We start from the raw sequence: 9,562 nt of genomic DNA, 5'->3' as shown, positions 1-9,562 counted from the left end.
CTTCCTATTTGTTACTTTCCAAAGTGCTATGAAGAGAGATAAGGTACTTGGTAGTTGAAAGAGCAGCTCTGAAGAGCAGCGTAAGGTTTGGTGGCAGATGTTACTGTCGTCTGGGTGTTGCTGCATCGGCACGTGGATTCCATCGCATGGTTCACGTACGGGCTGACCTGGCTGAGCGGGAGCACTGCCGTCCTGCTGTCATGCTGCTGGCCCTAACGTGCCCTCAGAATAATACAGCTGCTGAACATGTAGCTTGAGCTAGCGCAGATCATGCTTTCTTGAGTCGTGTTTGACAGTATAAAATTGCCACCTCAACAGGCATCTTCGGTGTCCCAAGAAAATGCATAAAAGACAGCTAGTGCCTACATAAAAATTGCCTGTTTTGTTGTTTAAGTTTGAATTTCAATATGCTTGTAGCACAACTGGATGATTTAGTGTGAGTCTGTCGTTATTTCTTGTTTGTTTTCTGATGTCATGAACATGGCAATGTCTCTGAAAAAATGAAACACATTTTATATTAACATTTCTTTCACACCTTGTATTCTCCAAGTTGAACTTCAATGTTAAAACTAACAATAGGGCAAATCCTGTCTCATGTTAGCAAAAAAACCCCAGTCCAACATAATATTTCTTTGGCAAATGCTCTTCCTGTGTTTAGGCAGCTAATCCTTGTTTTAGGGAGTATCTAGGCCACTCTTTCCCACTCTGTTGTGCAGGGCTCTTGTGTGGCTCTTGCAATGATGGAGCATTTTCAGCCTCTGCAAGTTGGGCTTCCTGAAAGGGCCTCCTGCAGCAGGGTTGGGAGCTGAGGACCATCGGCCATTTTAGGGCAAGATGTCCTCCCAGCCTCCTTCCTCATGCAGGTGCAACTCTTTTGTAGCTTGAGGTCATCCTGCGAGATGAAGCCAGGCTCTCGTTTTGTGGTATCCAGTGATGGGACAGTAGGCAATAGGCTTAAACTGAAATCCAGGAAATTGCATTTAAATACAAGAAAAACTATTTTACTTTGAGATGGAATGCAGGCGCAGGCTGTCCAGAGGGGCTGTGGGGCACCCTGTCCTCAGGGGTCCTCACCTCCCAGTTGGGCACAGCCCCACAGCCTGCTGTCAGTGGCCCTGACGGAGCAGGGGTATGGTGGGGGGTTCCAGGGGTGCCTCCCCTCAGCCCCTCTGCCACACACCTACTTTGGGTCTGTCCCACCCTGCCCTGCTACCTTCAGTAGCAGTTCTGTTCCCTTTGCACTGACATCAGTGCTCCTGTGGCAGAGGGACCAGCCAGTGCGTGGACCGACCCTGTGTGGAAGGCTGCACTGGAGGGGCCACGCCAGCTGAAGCGGGGAGTGGATTGCAGGGCTGTGGGTGTGGGAAGGCTGGGACTAGTGGCAGCAGTCCCGCCTCAGTCCTTGGCTCTGCAGTGGTGCTGGCCGGTCACTGTGCATCTGCAGAGGTGTACAGCAAACTGGTGCCTCAGTTGCCTGTGCATTGTGTGTCAGAGCTTCTGGTGCTGTGGCTGATAGCTCAGCTTGGCTCTGCCCCTTCACTGCCTCTGTCCTGTGTTTTAATCCTGCCAGCTGCCTTGGATGAAGACAGGTGTCTTGGCACGTGCTACCTTATGAATGTCCGTTACAATCCTTTCTCTTGTTTACTCTAAAAGGCAAGCAGGGGAAACGTGCGTGCTGGTCTTGAGGTTCACAAATTAGAAAAAGCTTTTTTGCTTTGGACAGTTTTCCAGATTTGAAATGAGTAGTTATATTTGTTTACTCTTCCAGTGAGAGGATCCGAAGGGCTTTATATGGTGAATGGGCCACCTAGTTTCACAGAGAGCACAACATTTCAAAGGTACTGTTACTACAGCTATTTTTGATCTTTTGCAGAAAAGAAATAAATTTCTAAAAAGTAAAGATGGACTCCAGAATTGAAAAATTTGTAAATATAAATTAGTTTTTTCTTACTGTCAGTGCCTGACTTCTCACTGGCCAGGTTATAATCGCTGAACAATTGCAGAGTAGATTGCAGTGTTAAAAAGCGCTACTCAGAAGCACAGCGGGAAAATTGGTGTGTTGGTTTTTGTTTTTGTCAAAAATAATTTGTGGTACGTTTGAGTGTTAATGTGAGTTACTTATTTCTTTAGGGATTCTGGAAAAAACTGCAAAGCTGTTGCTTTTAGCAAGGATGGTTCCCTCTTTGCCTGGTGCAATGGAGAAAAGTAGGTGCATTTTATCATATTAGTCGTGTAGTCTGTGTTAAATAAACTGGATCAGTTATGCCCCATGTACTCTTGTCTGTGTAAAGGCTATGCTGTTAATGCAAGTGTTTGCATACACGCTTTAAGTGCAGTTTATTTTTGCCTTATCCACAGTAGCGGCTTTGTTTCCTGAATATCAGATGAAATATTTGCCATTTTTCTTATATTTATAACGCACCCATTCCCATGGAATCTGGATATGCTTTATTTGGTTTTTTTGTTCATAGCTCCCAGTAACAGAGTACCTGGTTCTCTGGGATTAATCTGTTAGTAAAGTTCACAGAAAATGACTAGTCTTATGTACCTCATGTACAAACATCACAGGACTCTTTATAGACCAGGTGCATTATAGAGTTCACTAGAGATCATCCTTCACATAAGAGTGCACCATGGGGTTGCTGCTCTAAAGAGGTGATAAGGCTTCTTCTGAAATGTTGGTATTATTATTAACAGGTTAAACCCCCCCTACAAAAGTATTTAGCAATGCCATTTAACCATTTCTTTTAAAGTAGGAAACACAGATGTAGGATTCATTACTTCCACTGTTGTTCCTCGTTCTCCAAAGTATTCAGACTCTTCGTTTTTCATTAAAAACTTCATTTTTTTGTCAGTTGGAAAGGTCCGTTTCCAGAAAATATTTGTGGGGAAAAATGTTTTTCAAACAACCAGGCAGGTTGTATATCCAGGTACCCATGCTTGAAATGAGAATATTCCAAATGGCAAACATTTCTGGTCCGTTATACCTCTTTGTTCTGGGGGCTGTCTGTCTTCCTTCATTTTTAAGGGGGAGCAGTTAGCGAGATGATGAGGAACAGGCTCCTAGTGCAGTTTCTGAGAACAGCAATGGCTAGGATGCATCTTTTTTTGTTTCTTTGGACTCCGTATGTGGCAGATCTTTAATATGCAGTGTTCAGAGGTGCTGCTTGAACTTTTTTGTTCAGCAGTCTGACCTTTGCTTTTTATTGTTCAGGTCTCCCTGCGTCCCCCAACCTCAAAAATCCCAAATGTTGAATGCTGTATCCTTATAGATAAAAAGCTTTAAAAATACGTGGGATGAAGGCATGTTTTAACTCACTTAGAATCTTCCTGTTGGCTGTTCCTCAGCTTTAGCACTGGGGGAGTGTGGGTGGACTCTATAGAAATAGAGTATAGCTTGTCTCTTGTTCAGAGTTTAGATGTTGCAGATAAAAATACGTGATGTGTTTTGACCCATGGTTTCATTTGGTTTCAGTTATGCTTGGGTATCTGGTTTGAAAATGTGTTCTTGCAAAGATTTAGTAGAAGCAGGAGGGGGAAAAAACCTCTTCTATTTTTGTTACATTGGCCAAATCTGGGATAGATCTAGAAGAGTCAAATATGTGAAAAGTTACCTTGGCTATTAATGAACTAGTCTAAGCATGCTTTATTGAAATAGCATCTTTTGGTTCCAGAGTAAATATTGTTGATGTCACCAATGCTGCATTACTGCGTTCTTTCGATCTTCCAAAGGCAGTTTGCCTTGAATTCTCGCCAAAGAATAATGTTTTGGCAACGTGGCAGGCTTATACAAGTGAGTATTTTACCAGCTGTAAAAGTACATGGGCTAACTGCATATTTTAATTTGGTTTGCAGGTTTTCTATTACCTGATTTATCACTGTAGCATGTTTATTGGCTAAATGAGCAGTATAGAAAGTACACAGAAAATTATATGGGTAATCAAGTACATAGTGGAGGAGGGAGGGATGCCATCTTCTGAAAGCATCTGGTATTGACCGTTCTTATAAACGCTAAATCAGAGTGCATGTGCTAACAATTACTCTATTACGTAAATCACATGTTTCTAAAAATTGCTAACTGATCTTAGTGCAAAGAGTGTGCTTGAGTCATATGCTGTTCAAGCAGTTTATAGTCATGTATAGACAAGGAAAATTGTAAGCTGTCTCGGAGTAGTCATGTCCTCCACTGGGCCTAGCTGACTTGAGTGTTCTCCGTTGTCCAGAGGGTTTTTTTTCTCTCCTCTGCCTCTCTGCGGAGTTTATGTTCCTGATTTAGGTTGCATCCAAGTTGTGTGTCTGAAGTAGGCGGTGTAAATGCTTCCTTACACAGACAGAGCTGGCCACAAGCTGAGTGTGTGGGAAGGGTGGTCTGGGACAGGTGGTAAGAAAAGACCAGCACAAGTGACAGAACTGATGCCAGATTGTGAAGAGAACTGTTGGAAGGTCTGTTCCAGATCATTGGTAGAAGTGGGCAGGCTGTAGCATCCAGAATAAGTAGGAGGGTAGAGAGTTTAAACCCACAGAACCATTTTGTACAGCTCACAGATAGAGCCGTGACTGCAGTGTGATGGGCAAAATGCATTGTATTCTTGTCAGAACAAAACATAGGAATGGAGAAAATACCTGTGGTGTTTGCCAAGAGGGTGGCTTTTGATTTTGATTAAAAAACACGCATAAAAGAAGCTGTGCTAGTGTTGGTGGTCCTAGTCTTGCAATGGGGAGTAGAAACCCTACACTTCCAAATGTTAGTTCTTCCTGCAGACTGAAAGACTGTGGAAGGATTTATATTAATGTGTAAGGCAATTAGCAGTCTAGGATTTAGTCCCTCAGGGGGAAGGTGCTTCTTGTAAGAAGTTTGTAAGCGTGTTTGGTTGCTTGTAGAATCATGAGATGGAATGTCATGACGGTGAAGCAGATTTAATCCCCAGAGACCACTTCTGTAATCCATGTTTTTATTGCAGCTGCTAAAGACGGCACAGCGGGGCTGCCCAACCTGCAACTTTATGATGTGAAAACTGGAAAATGCTTAAAGTCTTTCATCCAGAAAAAGTTGCAGAACTGGTAAATAACATTACAAACAGTTAGCATCTGGAAAAGAACTGTGCTTTCCAAAATCTGATCCAGGTTAAATAGAGCTTTTAGTGTGTTTGCTTTCAAAATACTGCCTGCTACTAGCTGAAAGTAAATATCTGCACTTGTAAGTATCTTTGTATGTAACCATAATTGTTCATTTCTTAGTATAAGTTCACTGTCGTTTTGTACCACAGAGAAAGTTAGGGAGACAATAACTAAGTATAGCTATATATATATTATTTAGCAGATGTCATTTATCCATTTGAAATATGTATCATGTTTGAATTTCCTTGGCTTTAAAAGTGGAGGGGGGGAAAAAAGTCCTAGACTGCTAAAGATGAACATAATTTAGTATTTCTAATTTTTTTTCTTTAAATGTAGGTGTCCTTGCTGGGCAGATGATGAAAGCATTTGTGCCAGGAATGTAAATAATGAAGTGCACTTTTTTGAAAACAACAACTTCAGTATGCAAGTATTTCTATACATTTCATTGCATTCCGTATAGGTGTCTTCTTTTGAGTGGCTTGTTCTGTTTTTTTTCCTCACTTCTTCTTTTGCTTGCTTTCTATTTTAAATATTGCCTACATTCTATTTGAATTTGTAATTCAGAATCATTATATTTTAATGAAGTATGTTTTCACTTTCTTGTTTATCTCTTCAGTGACTTAGCTAGTACAAAGTGCATCTAATTTTCAGAGGCCTGATTCTTTATTGTTCCTCATTTAATGAGATCCAGTATTTGTCAGTAGAGGATGTGATCTATGATTGCTTCTTTGGGTTGTGTGTATTCTGTTAGTGATCCTGCCATTTGTTCATTGTACCAAAAAAATGACTCATGAGAAAATTTATATTGATAGAATATTTTGAGTCAATAGATGTTGAAGAGGGAAAGGGGAAGAAAAAAGCAGGAAGATAAAAATGAATTGGAACAAAAATTTAAAGGGCTAAAAGAAAACTGCTGGGGGTGTGATTTTGGTGGTTTTTTGTTTTGTTTTAAATAAAGCTGAAAAAAGAATTATTCTGGAGGCTAAAAATGCAGCCTATGAGAGATGCAGTTTCCTGAGAATTAGCCCTACTGATGTTAACGAAGCTATACTTGGGAAGCAGGGATTGTCTGTTCCTGCACGAGGTCTGCTGCTCAGATAAGACTTCCTTGCTGTAATGAGGTTGTGGGTTGCTGCTTTTAATGCAGTTTTTAATGCATTTCGCCTATGTTGTTTGTGTAAAGGGGCAATGTTCAGCATGGAACAGGCCTTTGTGAATTCTTCTGATCAGGAAGAAGCATCCAGTAAAGGTGTGAGGGGAGAACCCCTGGCTCTGGGTAATGGTGCATGTTAGCTGGGCATGACTGATGCTGCTTCCTCTGAGGTCAGCACAGATGGGATGAAGAACACTGTGCCTTGCATAAAACACAAGCTATGTTTGTGTGGGGTTCAGAAGTTTCCTTGCTGTTTGAACTTCCAAATACTGGATTTCAGGCCTAGGTTTGGTTCAGGTTGGTTTTGTAAAGAAAAATCTGTGATGAAATGGGAGAGTAATGGTTGTTTGCCTAGTAAAAGAAATCCTTTATCATTGTATATACTGTTCTTTATTATTCATGATACAGGCCCATAAGAAGGTATAGTTAAGTAATCCAGGCTAATGTCACTTGTCATTAACATAATCACATCTGTGACTTTTTTTTTGCCCCTCCCCTCCCCCCCCCCCCCCCCCCCCCAGATACTATTGCAAATAAACTACATTTGCAAAAGGTTAATGATTTCGTGTTATCTCCAGGAGCACAGCCAACCAAGGTACCTCTGATGTTATTTCCAATTTTTTTTTTTTGTTTTTCTTAAAAGATAAAATTACTGTGATTTTAGTACAGATTGCTAATAGTGAATAGACCCTGTGCTACCAAGAATATCATCTGCAATAAAATGTCATGGGTTTGTTCTAGGTTGCTGTATATGTGCCGGGCAGTAAAGGTGCACCATCATTTGTTAGACTCTATCAGTATCCCAACTTTGGTGGCCCTCAGTCTGCACTAGCCAATAAAAGTTTCTTTAAAGCTGACAAGGTGACGATGCTATGGAATAAAAAAGGTATAACAGCTGTCTATTTAAACTTTTATATTCTACCCATTTTAGATTTACTTTTTCTGTGTGGGTTTTGCGTTTAATTTGCACGTGCAGATAAATACGGAAGATAGCTGTTAATACCAATGCAATGAATTAGAGTTCTGATTACCCTGTAGTGCTGGTAACTTCCCTGTGTTGGTTTCCATGACTTTGTGTATCGTAACTGAGAATATTCTACATGTTGGTAAATTTTGAAGTTGAATAGCAAATTTAAATTTAATTTAGCATGCTGTGATGTATTTAGACAGTAAACATAAGATTATACCTGAGTATAAACCATTCTTAATCTGTAAAACTGTATATACACAGACGTATCACGATTGGGATGACTTGCACAGTCCTTTGTGATTTGCTGTTTGTTAGCAATGAGATGTTTCGGAATAATTTTGTAAAAAACATTTTACTTCAACCCCAGATTGTTTGGAATAGAGGGAGGGTATTATGTGTGGAAACCACATGTAGGCACACAATTTTGGATGTAACAGATGTTGATGAAACATTTTATTCAAAGACTGATCAGGATGCTTGGTTTCTGCTTTAGACTAATACCTTTTTTTTATGGCTGCAAAAGTATGTTCACATTTACATAATTCAGCAGTGAATGGATAGACTTAGCTTACACTTTGAGAAAGGAACGTACTCATTCTGTGTGGGTTAACATCTAGGAAAAATTAAATTTAGAAGAGAATAACAGCACAGCTATGCAAGCAACTAACTGGAATTCATAATTGAATTAATTTCTCTTTGTTCACTGTAGTTTGTGAAATAGTTTATATAATTTGCAATAATTGTTTTGAGTAACTGTATGTCTATTCTATTAGCCACGGCTGTGCTAGTAATAGCTAGTACAGAAGTTGATAAAACAGGTGCTTCGTACTATGGAGAGCAAACTCTGCACTACATTGCAACAAATGGAGAAAGTGCGGTCGTTCAGTTGCGTAAGTAGCTCTCAGGCATTTTTTCATTGTATTATAACTCTCAGTAGTGGGAATTGGTGTTTCGCTAGCTTTTGTTTAATGTACGAGGGGGTTTTTGTTAGTGTAAGGAAGTAATCTTTAAAAAAAGTCCTTCACCAGAATTTTTTTTTACTTTGGAGTAAGGTGGGTTTTGTTGATTTGGTTTTTTTTCTTCATAGCTGAATTATCTTGCTGTCTTTGGTATACTTGTCTTGATGTCAGTGGCAAAGCGAACCCACTTTCAGTTAATATATACAAATAATTTGCTTGGGAGGGTGTTAACGTGCACAAGAAGGGAACTGTGCAAGTTTACTGAGGAAATACCTGGACAGTGGAGCCAACTTAATGTCTGAGAATCCAAAATGGGCGGGAAGGTATGTTACTAAACAGAATCATCCTACCTGCACTTATAGACATGCAAATGATACCGTTACTAAAGGAACCGGAGCAAAGAGAGCACAATTTTTTGAAGTATATTGGAAAATAGAAGTTTGCATTGTAAAATGGGAAATGTTCCAAGACTCAAAAAACACGTGTTGGAGGGAAGCAAGTGGGTGTGCTTAACTTCAGTGTTTTGTTTGAATTGGAAGTCCATTCGTTAATTTCCCCTATGGTGGTATTTTTTCATTGTCTTAAGCTGTTTGTTAAACATTTGTCTTGTTTGGGGTTGTAGAGAGGCTGGCTTGTAAATATTTCAAAACACCAGGGGTGGTGTGCAGTATATATGCCTAAGTGACTGTAGAGAGATCATGAATATATTTTCTTGCTGACTGGGAGAACACCTCCAGTTTGCCTTCTGTAGCAAACCTTGTGGTAGCAAGTACTGTGCCCCATTTCCCTTTGTTGTTAACTTCACTGGGGAGAAATAATCAGGATTATAACTCGATATCTAGAATCTCTGGGAGCAGTTTCTGGGATTGAGAACACTAGTTTTTTAATTACATGCTTATTAAAAACTCTTTCGCCCTTTGAAGTTATTTCCAATGCATCTTTATTTAACAGTAGGTTTATAAATATTTTTTGTTCAATTTAGCTATTCCTTTTCAAGGAAAAAAACAAGCTGACATCTGTTTTGTAAAATTTTTCCAACAAAAGCAAGTGGTCAGCACTTGGAGTGAGTGGGGCCTCATTTCCTGTAAATTTGTGTCTTCTGGTTACTTTTGAGGTCCAGTTTTGAAGCCTTTTTTTCATGTTAGTGTTCGTAGAGGGTTTTTTGCTTTTGACTAACCCATGCTCATGCTGCAGACTTTGCCTTTGCTGTTGAAGCCTGTATAAAGCTGCCTTCATCTCTCCAGCTGCCCGCTGTTGTGAAATGTGCAGAAACGTAATTTTCCATCAGACCTCTCTGTCTCTGCAGTGGTGTTTGGTTAATGTCCTCTAAAAAGTTTTAAAGGGAAAAACAGACAGTGTGAT

Source organism: Falco cherrug, chromosome 11 (genome assembly GCF_023634085.1).
Source record: "Falco cherrug isolate bFalChe1 chromosome 11, bFalChe1.pri, whole genome shotgun sequence".
Taxonomy (NCBI): Eukaryota; Metazoa; Chordata; class Aves; order Falconiformes; family Falconidae; genus Falco; species Falco cherrug.
This window is presented reverse-complemented; position numbering follows the sequence as displayed.